Source organism: Spermophilus citellus, assembly GCF_964194105.1.
Source record: "Spermophilus citellus genome assembly, chromosome: 7".
Lineage (NCBI taxonomy): Eukaryota > Metazoa > Chordata > Mammalia > Rodentia > Sciuridae > Spermophilus > Spermophilus citellus.
In genome coordinates this window covers 153,437,929-153,453,523 of record NC_138188.1, presented here as the reverse complement: position 1 = coordinate 153,453,523, position 15,595 = coordinate 153,437,929, and the positions used below count along the sequence as shown (strand labels likewise).

Genomic DNA, 15,595 nt, shown 5'->3' with positions numbered 1-15,595 from the left:
ACACCTGCTAGAGCCCAAGTTCTAGCTCATCTAGGAAGGACTGGGCAGGTAGATGTGAACTTGAGGCTAACAGGCAGTTGGTGGCTTACTCTCTCACCCCCAAGGAACCCTTAGCCACTTACTCAACAGGAAAGACAAGCAGATATGACCTTGTGATCCAGCTGCTGAAAGTGACTAATAGATGGAGTTTTATGGAACACTAATCCTTAGCTAGAGAAAGGGGAATACATGATTCATAGACGAGAGATTTTTAGATATTATTACTTGGGACTGTTAGAAGATACATCTGAAATTGGGGCTAATTCTCCTGTATACTGGTATAGGTGTAGGAGAAAGCTACACTTATTGTATTGATTATTTTTTCACTTAGTCCCCACTCCCCTATCAGTAAATGATCCAGTTTAGTTCTGGATATTTTTTTTTTTTCCTTTAACTCAAGGATTGTGTTTATTTAATAGATATAGAACCACTAAAATTATTTTGTAGTAACTAATTTTTACAGGCATTTCTCCAGTTCATGTCAAGTTTAAAACTGATTGATTTAAAGTTGTGCATAATATCCTCTCATAATATTTTTAAACACCATAGCATCTGTGGAACTGTTTTCTTTATCTTCCTGGCATTATTTGTGCCTGTTCTGTTATGATGTCAGGGATCATACCAGGGCCTATACATTGCTAGGCGGGTACTGTACCACAGGGCTACATCCTCAGTTGGGTATCTCTTCTTGATTAGTCATGCTAGTGTGTTATCAACATTATTGGTGTTTTGGAAGAACCAACTTTGTTTTTTGTTTGTATCTTAACTGAAGCAAAAAACCCAGCTGAGTTTGTATGAATTAAAAAAAATTATTCCTGGTGGAATGCTGTCAAAGAAGATTTTAAAACACCCTTCAAAAATCAGCAGCTGAGTCCCTTAGCTGCAAGGAGGAAGATATTATGTATTTCTCGTTGTGTCTTGACATAGATGGTTTCTCACTTTTATTAAAACATACATACCTTCTGTTTGTGAGCATCATACACCTTGGACTGTATTGTTCCACAGTGGGTTTTGTGTATTCACATGGGCACACCCTGTGAAATTGTTTTAGAAACATCTAACTAGAATATGCATGAGACTTACTGGTAATTTAATGTGAATTGTGGGTGCATTCAACCCACTTGACAATACACATTTACCTTGTACAGGAGCAGAACAAATTTGCTATAATGACTGGGGAAGAACATTTCATTTTGGTTCATATTTAATGCATGAGCCTGAGCATTTGAAAGTTTTCTTAGAACAACTTCTTTCTGAGAAAGTGACAGTATAAGATCAAGAATGCTAGAGTCAGAAAGGCCAGAATTCTTGCTCTGCTGCCTTTAGCTTTGTAGCCTCAAGAAAGTTTCCTAAGCTCTCTGAACTTATAGTCCCCAACTGTGAGATGGAAATACTGAAAACTGCTTGTGGGGGCTGTTGTGAGATTTTTCACTATGAATATTCATGGAGAACACCTATCATGTGATTTGGCACATAGTAGGCACTTAATAAATTGTACTACGTTGTTTTCTGCCCCCTGTTCTTTCTTGTTCCTCCAACCTCACCACCTTTCTCAGTGCCTTCCTTCCAGAAAAGTGAAAAGTTACTGTAATAGGGTAAAACAAAAACTACCCTCCCCATTTGCTCTCTCTTCCTTAGGTGTGAGTGGGGTTACCAGGGTCACTATATTTTCATAGTTGACTGGTGAGAAACTAGTCTTGTATTTTTTTCCTTCCAATTTTTAGCTTACCTTCCTAGACATTTTTGTTGTTGTTCTTTCTGCAGATCATCTTCCCTCCTTGAGCATCTCATTGCTTGGTTCTTCTCTTCTCTTCTCTTCTCTTCTCTTCTCTTCTCTTCTCTTCTCTTCTCTTCTCTTCTCTTCTCTTCTCTTCTTTTCGTTTCTTTCTTTCTTTCTTTCTTTCTTTCTTTCTTTCTTTCTCTCTTTCTTTCTCTCTTTCTTTCTCTCTTTCTCTCTCTCTCTCTTTCTTTCTTTTTCCTTCTTTTCCTCTGTTTCTCTTTCCTTCCCTCCCTCCCTCCCTCCTGCTTTTTCTTCCTCTCTTACCTTTAGAGGTAGGAATGAAATGAGTACAAATTCTAAACTTGCCAGAGACTGGGAAAGATTCCACAGTTGAGTACTGTGATTGACACTTGCAGCCAAGAAGGGGAGACAAAAGCAGAGGGCTGAGGAAGTTGCCTGCTCAGTAGTTCCTCAAGAAGGAACGGAGTGGCCCAACCCTGAGCCATTTATCTTCCTCAGGTTCATCCAGTGGAAAGGTCCTGGTAAATACATGGTATCATTTATGCTTATTTAGCAAATATATTGAAAGGGGTGAACTGGAGATGGGAAGAGATGGTGAGCTGGCCAGAGGCTTGGATTGCTTTTGGGGGGCTTTGCTAAAGTCATTTGCGGCTCTGCCCAAGGAGCCAGACTTGCTTTGCATTTTGAGTAGGGAATGGGCCTTAAGTGGGCGGTTATTTTCACAGAAGACAGATTGTGGAGCTGGACCTGGTCTGGCCTGTCTACTGTGGCCAGTGGTGCTGTTTTGTTCTAGCTGATGCTTTTATGAGAGTTTAGACAAGGAGGTGGAGTTGCACAGGTGTATTGCAGCAGAGCCACCCCAGGTGCTTGAAAACAATTAGTGGCGTGGCTTTCATTTGGTAAAACTTTGGGGAAAGAGAGTATCACTTTTGGAGAGTGCTACTCATTTGATGGTTTGTGTGGATATGTGAGACCTTGTCCTGAACTGAAGGTTTCATTCAGGACTTCAGAATCATATGCACTGATAGTTTCATAAATCATGAGATTTGGTTGGGCAGTAGTGACCACTGCCAAGGTGCTTTCCACAAAGCCCCCAGGGCACAAGGGCTTGGTAAGTGCCTTTGACTATTAAAAAACTACTTGCGTATTCAAATATAAATTTAGTACTAAATACTGAAGTATTGAGAATCCACAAGAAGTGAGGTGCTTTTCTGTTATTCATATTTCTGAAGGTGACCATGTGATTTCTAGAAATATGCAGAAACCCATTTTCTTCCTATGTCTGCTCTTATAGGTAGAACCACTGTGCACTGAGGCCCACCTTTCTAGACCTGAAAGCAAGGAGGAGGAGGAAGAGGGTCAGTCCATGAGTATCACACTCTGAGTTCCAGCCCCTCCCCTACGACGTGAGCAGCCCCTGCAGATGGCACCTTTGGAGATCTTGACAAAGCCTCTTCTGTTTGGGATGGGGTAAGTGTGGCATTGCAGAAGCCTGGGGAATGAAGCTTGCAACTTTTAAAGTTTTTCAGGACAGTTGGAAGTTCATTACTGGTGACTTGTCTTGGTGGGAGGAGAGGTTGATGATTCTCCTTTCTTGCAGTCTGAGACTTTGAAGTTTGTTTCCTGGGAACCTTCTGGTGCTTGGGGGGTCCATTCTTGTTGGGTCGTTGCTATGGTGATATTGTTTTGGAGACTTCAGAGGGTAATTTCCTACCTTTGTCTTCCTGACTTCTCTTTTGCCTGTATCCATGATACTAGGAAAGAGGAAGAAGGAATGAAATGGACTGCAGTGGGGGAAACTTGGCATCAGAAGGAGCTTGCTGAGGGGCTTTTGCATGTGGGCGCATGCTATTTTTAATGAGAGAGGGTGAACCTTTATCTCCCCTGCAAAGTGGGTTTGGGTAAAGTGGAACATTCATGGGAGTTTCATTGCTGTGGTCAAACTAGACCTTTTCATTGCAGAATAAGCCTGGGGTTTTCTGCAGAAAGGACCAAGGGATAAAAAGTGTTTTCACAGTCACTTCCAAGGAGAAAGACACTGTGAAGAGATCTTCTCCACTTCCTCCGGAGTCTAGCAGAAAGGGCTGTGCTTACTCGAGTTTCCCTTCTGTGAATGGGGATAGTGACATCACCCACTTACTTCACAGGGGGAGAATGATTTAGACCCAAGGGGACTTCAGGCTCTAAGAAGTTGCTATTCTCTTCAACTTTGCCTGCCTCCCATGAACGTACCCACCAACCTTATTAATGGTGTATATTGAGGCATTATTTGACATGAACCAGGTTTTGGTAAAATGCTGGTTGGCTCAGACTTTACACAAAATAGGAGCCAGAATCGCAGCAGATCCTTCTGAGGCCTGACGCCCGCAGCTTCTGAGCTTTCCCACCCAGCATTCCAGGCCCTGCTCAGGGATCCTGCTACAACTTGTTCCTCCAGTCTTGCCTGTTGCCTGTTGCTCTGCCTGCCAGACTGCAGAGCCCAGCCCTGGCCACTCCTCTCTGAATGCTCACAGTGGCTGATAGAGGACTCTTCTTAGCACATGCTCTCTATGTTCTTGTCCCTGCCCCTGGGATTCCCTTTGTCCCCCACCCCTGCTTCTCTTTTCTCACCCCAGGAGCACTGGCCTCAGGAGTTGGGTCCCCTTTGACCAAGTGTCTGGGAATCCTTGTACCCCCAGGGCATCCTTAGTAAGGTTTAACCATGAGGAGGATGCACATATTCCAGGAGGACTCCAAGGGTTCACCAGTCCTGTCTCCAAGGAGCCCCTGTGACTTCCTTCCGTCCAGTGTCCCACCCACCTCCCATCCCAACTGTTTTCTCTGGAAACGCTTCCTAATAGGCCAGGTAAACACGACTTCTCACCTGGCTTAGGTAACTTGTCCAGAGCAACTGAGTTGGGAAGTGGGGGTGGGGGCAGCTAGGATCTGAATCCAGGAAGCCTGTTCACTTAACCAGTGTGTTCCAGGGTGTTCCTCCAGTGGGCTGCTCGCCCTTCTCTTTAAATTTGCCTCAGCATGGATTCTAGTGTCTGCCTTGGACTGTGGCTGAAGGCTTGCTCCGTGAGTGGCTGGATAGCCTCGTGGATTCACTCCCCTGGCTCTCTCCTTCCGGGTTTCTCCTGGGAGCAGCTTTCCACCAGCTTTCTGCTGATTGAGGTTTTACTTCTCCTCAAGGTCATCTCACGTCCACCCGCTCCTTGCTGTCTTCCTACTCTGTTGCAGCCCACTGTCCTTGTTACCCAGAACCAGCGTTACCTGTCCGACATTGTCTCCCATATCTTCCCTTCCCCAGCAGGGTGGCACATCCCTGAGAGCTGCCACGGTGCCTTGTACCACAGCCAGCATTCGGGAATCTTTTGGGATCAACTAAAGCCTGGTCAGAGGTGCCCAGAGAAAATGTTAGGGTTGTTTCCAGGTTCTCTGAACGAAGGCAGATAACGAGGCCAAAGAACCAAACTAAAAAACAAAAGTGAGGGTAAACCTGAGAGTTGTGATCCCATTTTGGTGTGAGCCTGTGTGTATTTTCGCACTGCAGCTGTTGGAGCTGAATCATAGAGTGGATGTATCATCCCTTGGCGTCAGGCACGGGAGTTAGGCCATCTTCCCTGGAGGGAGTCGAAGCAGATTTATGTGATGAATAATGTGGATCCTCTTCCAATGCTTGGGGCCGAGGTTGAACAAGTTCCATGCGAATGAAATGAAGGGGAAACTCGTCCAGCATCCCCCCACCCCAGAGGGTAACAAAGACATCCCTTAGCGGGGCCAGTACTGAGCTTCAGCTGAGGACCCCCACAGTCCACGGCAGTCCCCTTCTGCTCCTGCCCACTTGGACATTGTGTCCACTGGGTTATTCCCATCCTAAGGTTGTAGAAAGTGGGCTAGCCTGGGACTGAGGGTGTAAAAGAAAAGAGCACCTGTTATGCACTTGGCTTCCTAACAAATACTCTCCAACATAATACAGTGTTCCTCAGTATGAGGGAGATTGGTTCCAGGACCCCCTTGGTTATCAAAATATGTGGACGTTCAAATCTCTAATATATAAAATGGTGCAATGTTTGTTTTAACCTACGTACATCTTCCAGTGTACTGTAAATCATCTCTAGATGACTTCTAAGACCTGACGCAACAGAGACGTTATGTAAAGAATGTCAAAAACTGTGTTGTTTAGAGAATGACAACAAGAAAAAAAAAAGCTTGTATGTGTTCAGTACAGATGCATTTCTTTTTCTGCATACTTTATGAATATCTGCAATCTGAGTTGGTCGAAATGGATGTGGAGAGTGGATGTGCATGACCACACCTCACACCTGTCTAGCACGTGCGTATTCTCTCTCCTGAGTCCAGCTGACCACATTGTGCCGCTTCTGTTTCTTTTCCTCCTTCTCTTCTTTCTTCCTTTACTTGTTCTTTTTAGTTATACATGATAGTAGAATCTATTTTGACATATTATACATACATGGAGTGTGACTTCCCATTCCTGTGGTTATACATGATGTGGAGTTATACTGGTCGTGTATTCATATTTGAACACAGGGAAGTTATGTCTGGTTCACTCTACTGTCTTTCCTCTTCCTATCTTCTCTCCCTTCCCTTCATTCCCCTTTGTCTAATCCAAAGTACTTCTGTTCTTTCCCACTCCCCGATCCCCCACCTTATTGTGTATTAGTATTCACATATTGAAGAGAACATTTGGCCTTTGATTTTTTGGAATTGGCTTATTTCACTTAGCATGATAGTCTCTAGTGCCATCCCTTTACTGCCAATGCCATAATTTCATTCTTATTTAAGGGTGAGTAATATTTCATTGTGTTTATGTACCACAGTTTTTAAATCCATTCGCTGATAAAGGGCATCTAGGTTGGTTCCTTAGTTTAGCTATTGTGAATTGAGCTGCTGTAAATCTTGATGTGGCTGTGTCACTGTAGTATGCTAATTTTGAGTCCTTTGGGTATAAACCAAGGAGTGGGATAGCTGGGTGAAATGGTGGTTCCATTCCTAGTTTTCCAAAGAATCTCCATACTGCTTTCCATATTGGCTGAACCAATTTGCAGTCCCACCAGCAATTGTATGAGTGGACCTTTTCCCCCACATCTTTGCCAATATTTATTGTTACTTGTATTCTTGATAATTGCCATTTTGACTGGAGTGAGATGAAATCTCAGTGTAGTTTTAATTTGCATTTCTCTAATTGCTAGCTGTCTCTGTGTTTGAACTGCATTTTCTATGACTTCTAAACCCATGACTATCTCTAAGCTTGTTGGCCTTTGGTTCTGGATATGAACAGAGAGAATTAGATGGAGATGTCTTCTTTTTTGAAGCAGGAGACCCTCCAGCTAGACTGAGGACCCTGGCCTTCCTGCTCTGTGGCACATTCGGTCTGGGGTGTTGGTGCTTTGGGTCTGATGCTACAGGATACCCTTGGGCCTTCCCCTGACCTGTTCCTCTGCTGCCCACATTGCATAAACATTGGCGTGGCAGGGACAGATGGCCATTCCGGGGGCTCCTTTGATGTCACATTTGGTTGCCTGGGTGGGAGGTCGGGTGGTTGCAGCCAGGCTCCACAGGAGGAGGAGAGGCTGCCTGGGAGATACCCACTCGACAGTGGGTAAACAAAAGCTTAACTCCGGAAAAGCTGGGCGCCCTGGTACATGTAGGCAGGCCGGGCAGCCATACAGTCAGATTTACATAAGTGTGTTTAGCTTGGGAAGGAGCCAGCCTGCTCAAAACACTGCCTTTCCTCTCTGCTGCTAATTGATGCTCTGCAGAGTTTGGTTTTCTTATGGGAATGTGAATGAACTGCGTGGGGGTTGGTGTGGGGAGTGATGGGCTGTAGATCATTACTTTGAGAGCTGGGGCAAGAAAAAAATTCCAGAGGCCTGGGGTGGTTTTGCTCAAGGCTCCAGAGAAGCCACCTGATGTCCCTGGGGAATCCAGAGAGAGCGGTAGGTGCCCTTCTCTCTGGGATTCTCTGCTGTTCAAACAGCATCAATCTGTGTAATGAGGCTGGAAGGCTTTGATGGAAAAAGGAAGTGAGATAATGAAGAACAGCACCCAGACAGGGATGGTGAGGGGCAGCAGAAACCTTCCTGAAGGGAATAGCACGAGTTTGACAATGGAGTGGGTTTTTGTGGTTGTAGCCTTTGGGGGCACAACGGAGGAAGGAACTGGTTGCAGCTGCCTCCCTGAAACCCAAGTATAAAGTCCAGCTAATGAGGAAGAGCTAAAACCAGGAGAGTCCACTCAGAGCTTTTCTTATTCTAGCCTCGGGGTAATAACTGTTGCTATTTATTTTTTCTAATGCATTTACAGAAGTCCTAACAGGTCAAATTAACAGAGCGACATTTAGTTGCTTTGCTTCATATTAATTGGGGAGTGTGGAGGGAAGATCATTAATTTGTTCTTTCAGTGAGCCCTTCCTTGGTAGCTGTGTGTCTTTGGAGGTATCTGGGAGTTGTGGTGAGATGTGGCACAGAGCTCACTCTCCCGCAGAGAGCTTACTGTATACAAGAGCTAAGAGGGGCCAAACAAGAGTAGAAACTAGAAATGTGATAAATGAGAAGCATCAGGACATTAGCCATTGAACCGTGAGGGTTAAAGATGGGAAAAGTATTAATACTATTATTGCTATTTTCTCTGCTCATCGAGAGCTCCTTCCCTGCCTGGAACAGTTCAAAATGCTCAACTTCCACGCGCACATTTGATCTTCACAATAATCCAGTGAGAATCTATCGTTCCAGTTTATATCTGAGGAAACTGAGGTAGAGAGAAGCGCAGGCGACACAGCTAGGTGCTGGTGATGAGTGGACACCCCAGCACTGTCCTCCTAACCACTCCTCCCTGGCCACCCCCAGCGGGGCAGTCTGGCACCCTGAGCCTTTGTGATTCTGAATTTCTGATCCTTCTTTCTGAGTGAACAGCCAGCCCACCTGTAGTTCAGAGGGTCCCAGTATTGTGAGGGTGATTTAGGACTTTTCAGTTTTACAGAGTTGCAAAGGTGATACACATTCAGTAGAAGTTGCACTTGGGCATTTGGAATTGGATCCTTCTCTGGTATGGTCCTTCACAGCACGATCCTCTCTTTGCAGTGCCAGGCCGTGGCAGTGACCACAGCTCAGCCATACGATTAGGAGGAGAAATAAGGATACTCTGCAGCAAGCTGGGTTGCTCAGGTTGGATGTTCAGGAGCTCAGGTGGAGTAAATGCATTTTTGACTTACGGTATTTTCAGTTGACAGTGGATTTATTGGAGGCATACAAGTCCTTCAGAAGGAGCAGCTATATTTCTTTCTAAGAATTATTAGGCAAACAACCAGTGTGAACTCTTAGTATTTCTGCTTTGTTTTTTTCTCAATGTTTAGAGGAATCTAGTTTGTACAGATACATAATGGGCCATTTAGTCTTGAAAAGGTCCAATCCAACACACATGTAGGGAAAAACTCTGGAGGGTGATTTTAATGATCATATAAACAGTGTGAATATGAGTGTAGGAGTTTTATCACTCTGTTTCCTGGTAGTGGTTTAAGCATTTTTTTTCTGGGTGGTTCTAGTGTCCCTGTTGATTCTGTTAGAAATTGTTCCTTCACAGAGCAGAATGATTTTTCTCTCCTGGTTAAAAAAATCTTTCTTTTCGTTCTTTCTTTCTTTCTTTTTTTTTTTTTTTTAATGAGATGAATGAGGATATTTATTAAGCTCAGTCATTTATGTTTAAATAAAGTGTTTGCCAGTTGGTGTTTATTTAATAAAATATGAAAGAGAGCAGGCAGTGTGGTCAAGAAAGAAGTCAGGAGAGTCACCTTCTCATCCTGGGCTTTCCTGGCTGACCCCCCAGGGCTGCCAGTCACGTCCTTGGGGCCCTTGTAAGGCATAAAAGTTTCCCTTAACACAGAAGCCAAGGCCTGAAGAGGGATATTATATGTCAAGACTCAACTCTTTGCTCAATAGTAACCCTGTTATTTATATACATCTTTTTTTTTTTTTTAATATGGTGCTGGGGATTGAACCCTACACACCTCTTATTTATTTATTTGTTTCAGACCCAGGTTTTACAGCTGGATTTTATATTTTTCTTGTTACACTTAAAGTATGATGTTATTACGTGATTGTGTTTTCTTTTTCCTCTTTCCTCAAGGAGTAGGGGATTTCATGTAGGATGAAAGCGGAAACTAAAGAAAACCTAGGATCTGGAAGTAATTTTCAGCAGGAGAGAAATTAAACAAAATGGGAAAATAACACCATTTTGTTGCTAGTCAGATGAGGGATACATCCGAGAGCATGCTTGCTTTCTTTCAGCAATTAGATACATTATCTGTGGCTAATGTTTTCATTGGGATCTTGTAGTTAAAAGAAAACAAAAACAAAACAAAACAAAAACAGGCCCGAATGTTCAGTGTTTCCCTTTTCTCAAAAAGGTATCACATCAGAATTTAGAGTTTGATAGCCTGCTTCTTCTTATGTCATTTGGAATTACACTGAAATCTTGCAAACACGACCATTTACGTGATCCTGTGTACTTGGCCCTGGGCTTCCTCCGCAGTCTTCTTTTTGACTCACAACTGGGGATGGGTGGGGATGCCCAGGGATGCTGAGACTGTGGTATGTTCAGGAGTACAGCATTGTGAAGGCAAGTCTTCTATGCACTTTTAGCTCTGATATTTAAAGGGGTTGGCCTACCTGGGGTTCTCTGCTGGGCACTTGGTAGCTGAGGGGCTCCATCCTGGGAATGTGTTTTCACTTTGGGAATTGTTGAGAGATGGCTTCTTTTGGTGCATCCTTCTTTTTTTTTTTTTTTAAAAAAAAGGACCGGGCTGTTGGACATCATTCTGAGAGCTGTTGTGGCTAATGGTTCTTAGATCAGTTTGGCGCCGAGGCCTGAAGTCTGTTTCTGATATGGTAGGCCACACCTTTCCAAGAGGTGGTGGCCCATATGACTTGGGATGCCTACATTTTTGTGTCTTTTTTTTTTCTTCTTCTTTGCATTGCTGGGGATCACCCCTAGGGCCTTCCGCGTGCTAGGCAAGCAGACCTATTTTTGTGACTTTTGCACAATCATTAATATGTCGATTTTGAGACATGATTGGTGAAATGAATGCTTACTTTCCTTCTCTCTCTCTCTCTCTCTTTTTGGTTGTGCTGGGGATTGAACCCAGGGCCTTGTACATGCTAGGCAAGCACTCTACCAACTGACCTATGTCCCCAGCCCACTTACTTTACTAATTCATATCTACACCTGTGTCCAGAGGCATGTAGGCATCTTTGTTTTAAAATTTGTCATAATCTTAGTGGACCGCTTGGTTGCATGTCTGAAATGTGTTTGTCACTGAGCAATTTTTTTAGCACCTGCCTTAAAAACATGGCAGCCATGGTGGAGTTCCTCCCAGCCCACACAGGTTAGTGGGACCAATCGGGAAACAGACGAAGTGTGATAAGGGTTTTGCAGACATGTTGTATTTAGTAGTAGAAAAAAAAATCAGGTCACATTTTATGCTTCAGAGTTTACAAACCCATTTGAAGTGCTTGAGAAAAAAAAAACAGCGATTGTGATGGATTCGTTCATGTATAAAACTAAAATGAGACTTCTTTGCCAAATTTAATTTGTCAAAAGTGTTCTTAGAAAGAGGTGCTTTTCTAGAGAATCTGAAGCTATTTTGTGTTTAACTCACTCAGTTCGTTCTCGACATCTCCCTGTGTCTTTCCTACACAAAGCTCCATACCACAACCTGCGCGGATGTTTACCGCAGCTTTACTCATAATTGCTAAAACTTGGAAGCAACTGAGATGATGTCCTTCTGTAGGGAATGGAGACCTTCATTCATACAATAGGCTATTCTTCAGTGCTGAAAACAAAAGAACTGCCAAACTGTGAAAAGCTGTGGAGGACTGTTCAGTGTGGTTGTCAGGGGCCCGGGGGCCGGAGGGATGGGTAGATGGAGTGCAGGAGGGTCTCCAGGGTAGGGAGGCACCGCCTCTATTTGGTACCATAGGTTGGTGGACACAAGTCAGTATTCGTGTGCAAGCCCAGGGGATATGCAACTCCAAGAGTGAACCCTTGTAAACGAGGGGCCAGTTGATAGTGATGCATCAGGGTACTGTCTTGTAACAGGTGTCCGCTCTAGGGGAGGATGTTGACAGCAGGGGAGGTTGTCCACGTGGGACTGGGGTACATCCCGTGCTTTCTGCCCAACTTGGCTAAATTCTGTCTTTTCTCTTTCTCTTCCCATGAGGACTTGCCAGGGTTCTCTAGGCACAGGGCACATGAGCATGGAAATGAGGAATCATGCAAAATTTTCGGGAAGTTTATCTTTGTGTGTTTTCCTGAGGGTTATCTTTTACTTTTTGAAGCCAGCATCCATATTCTTCACCGGTGTTTATTGAGTGCTTCTCTCGTGTCATGCACCGTTTCTGGCAGTGGGGCATAAATAGTGAGTAAAGACTAAGAAGAATCCCTGCCCTGACCTCAAGTAACTGCCAATATGGTGGAGGAGGGTGGACAGTAAGCAAGTAGTTACCACTTCTCCAGGCTGGAGGGTGAGCATTGCCAACAGGACAGTGAAGCCAGTGTTGGGTTTAGGGAGGCCCCAGAATGGGTGACCTTGTAGCAAAGATGGCAAACGGTTTGGGGAGCGAGTTTTCTGGTAACAGAAGGCAGGGGCTGGGCCTGGCCTATCTGCAGTATCACTGTGGCCCTCGGGTGGAAAGAGCAAAGGGAAGGTCAAGGAGCTGTGGATGACAGAGTGTGGTCAGGGGCGATCCTGGCATAGTGGAAATCTTCAGAGGGCGGAGGTCAGGGTGGGGACCTGATTTAGGTTTTAACAGCCTCTCTTGGCGATCATGTGTTGCAGGCAGGCCAAATAACTTTCTCCTTGGGACTTGTGCTCCCTGTAGTCCTTGTGTCTGAGCGTTGATTAGACTTTGTTATTACACACACAACCTGGATCCTGCTGGTGCTCTTGGGTCTTTATTAACAAGTCTTTTCAGCTTCTCTAGGCATAAATCCCTTTCCTCGTGGTTGATGGGAAAAGAATTCTATAACAAGTTCGGGGGGGGGGGCTGAAAAATGCTTGAAGATAATTTAGGGTTCTTGCAGCCTGATGTTTCATTTATTTTCCAAATGGAAAATCCCTCCTTCCTGCACTTAGCTGTTGCGCCTCTCCGAGCACCTGCCTCGCCTCTGATCAGATTCCACACTCCTTTTTGGTGTGGGCTGCTGGTTGTTGCTCATTGAGAGCTTTAGTTCTGGCAGAGCCGCATGTTGAATCATGGCCCGAACACATGTGGTGGATCTCGGAGACTTTAAAAAACTCAAACCTGAACTTTTTGGCGTTGACCCTGTTAGTCTGTTTTAAGTGGTGTGTGGTAAACTTGTCCACAGATGTTAGTAGACCAGTGTCCTTTGAACAAAATAATAATAACTTTCACATCTGGTCCCTTTTTCATCTAGGGATCTTAAAACCCCAAGTGCATATTAATTAAGCCTCACATCACTGGAAGGTAGGGAAGGGATGGAGGGCAATTTCTTTAATCACCACTGGGAAGGACTTGGAGGGACCGCCTCTGGGCCAGCACGGTAACTAGCGTGTTGCGTTTCACTGTGGCCTTTCATCTAGCATCTGCAGTCCAGTGCGACTGTGTTACCTGGTGGGAAGTGCATTATCAGGCACATCTGCAGGGAGAGGGGAATCTCCCGGGATGCCAGCGACTTGCCCCAGCTTTACAGCATCATTACTGCAGAGGGCTTCTTTCTGTCCAGTGCATTCTTGGGAATTCTGTGGAGTCTCACGGTGTGGACTGAAGACTGATGAAGGCTGTTTGGTTTCCTGTCCATCTTTTTTGGTTTGGTATGCAGAGAGGTAGAACGTTCCTTCTGAAATCTCTGCTGTCCATCCATCTGGTTATAGGTAATTTTCATGAACAGCCAGAAGAGCCCCTTTACTTTAAGACTCTCCCCCAGACAGCCTCCCTGATAAGCTGGGACAATAGAAAGGCAGGAAAGAGCCATGTCTTTCTGGCAAATGAGGTATTGATTTAGCCCATAAGAAAAGTGGAACAGAAGCATGACAACTAGGAAACGGTGCAGCCATGCCATTAATAGGTGGGAAACGTGCCCTGTGGGAGGGGAGTGGGGGGGTCTGCTCACTGAGATCAGGGTTTTTATATTCCCAACACAGTGTGCTTCAGGAGGGCGCTGCATGACAAATGGGGAAAGGTGCTTGGCGGGACATGAAGTGCGTGACATGCACAATTAGTTTGCAGAGGGGTGGACTTCTTCGATTTTAAACAGTAAGTCTCCCATTTTAATTAAAAAAAATTCTTAACTGCCAATATAACGTATGTCATTGATCTTACAATATAATATTGCCTTATTCACAGTTGCCTGTGGAAATAAACAACATTAGGGAGAAGTATTGAAATGTATGTGTTTTTAATGTTCCCTCCATGTGATTGATACCTGCAACCCATGGGCTCCTGGGTTTTTCCTGTCCTTATGACTTAAAAGGTAGAACTGTATCTGTGTTTCTATAGATACAGGAGGAATGTTTATATTATTTTAGATGATGTTCCTTCTGAGTAAATCCTAAAACAACTCTATTAAAATGTATCCTTCTGTAGGGAAATTGGTGGAGCCCAGGAAGGGGCTGGGGGGAGAGAGAGGAGGGAGAAGGAAAGAGAGGAAATGGGGAACGAAATTGACTAAATCATGCTATGTACATATTATGAATATAGCACAGGGAGTTCCATCTCTACGTATATCTATAAAGTACCGTTTGGAAAAACAATAAATAAATAAAAGGAAGAGGAGTAGAAAAGAGGAAGGGGAACAGGGAGTGAGGGAGGAAGTACCAGGGATTGAAAAAGAGCAAATTATATTTCTCCGCTTATGAATAAGTCAAAAGTAAACTCTATTACTATGCAAAATCATAATGCGCTCATAAAAACATGAAAAAGGTAACTTGGTTTTTCTCTAGTAGAACTGAACTGTAAAAAATACTTCTACTCTTTATTTAATTACTCTCACATTGGTGTATTCTTTGTTGGTGGAACTTTTACGTATGTAGTTATAGGATAAGCATTTCCCATTTCCTCGTACTGTGGGGGCCTTAGTTGGTGAGAACATTACTGGAATCTTCCTTAAATAGATAATTGGATCAAAGAAATGACTTAGAAATTCACTTTGGCGTTTGGGAGCCAAAATAAGCCAACGACTTTGTCTCTATCATGAATATTACATTTTCTAGTTGGGCAATTGGTCCTTCTGCTCCTGGGAATGTCTGAAAGGTGGGCACCAAGGAGTTGGCTAAGAACAGCACACTGAGAATAAAAACCTCAGCCCCACTGTGGACTAGCTGTGTGGCCGTGGGCAATCACTTAAATTCTCTGTGCTTTGGCTTTTTTCAGTTACAAAATGAACTGAAGGGAAATTTCTGATAAAGTAGTTAAGATTAAAGTATTTCTCAAGTTTCTGACATATCATAGGTTCCCCCCCAAAGTGTTAACCTCCTCTGTTGTTCTTGGAATTATGTCGTCATCTCTTTGCCCCTAGGCAGGTGACACATGAATATTACTGATGTTTGAAAAGATTTCTGCCACCTGCCCTATGGACCGTTGTAGGGTTTAACCATTTTATTTATTTATTTGTTTATTTATTTATTTTAAAATTTTTTATTTTCCATTTTATTTTTAATTATTATTTTTCTTTTTTTATTGTTGGTCGTTCAAAACATTACATAGTTCTTGATATATCATATTTCACAGTTTGATTCAAGTGGGTTATGAACTCCCATTTTTACCCCGTGTACAGATTGCTGAATCACATCATTTA

The 15,595-nt window shown here is 43.8% G+C and overlaps 1 protein-coding gene across 3 annotated transcripts in view; it reads left to right on the top strand.

The window, feature by feature from the left end:
* TIAM1 (TIAM Rac1 associated GEF 1) overlaps window positions 1–15,595 on the top strand; it is a 366,345-nt gene that overhangs the window by 181,043 nt on the left and 169,707 nt on the right. For all 3 annotated transcript variants that reach the window (XM_081302880.1, XM_081302878.1, XM_081302879.1), the window contains one exon: window positions 3,075–3,250. The gene's annotated coding sequence lies outside the window, so the exon portion shown is untranslated. The remainder of the gene's footprint in view (window positions 1–3,074; window positions 3,251–15,595) is intronic.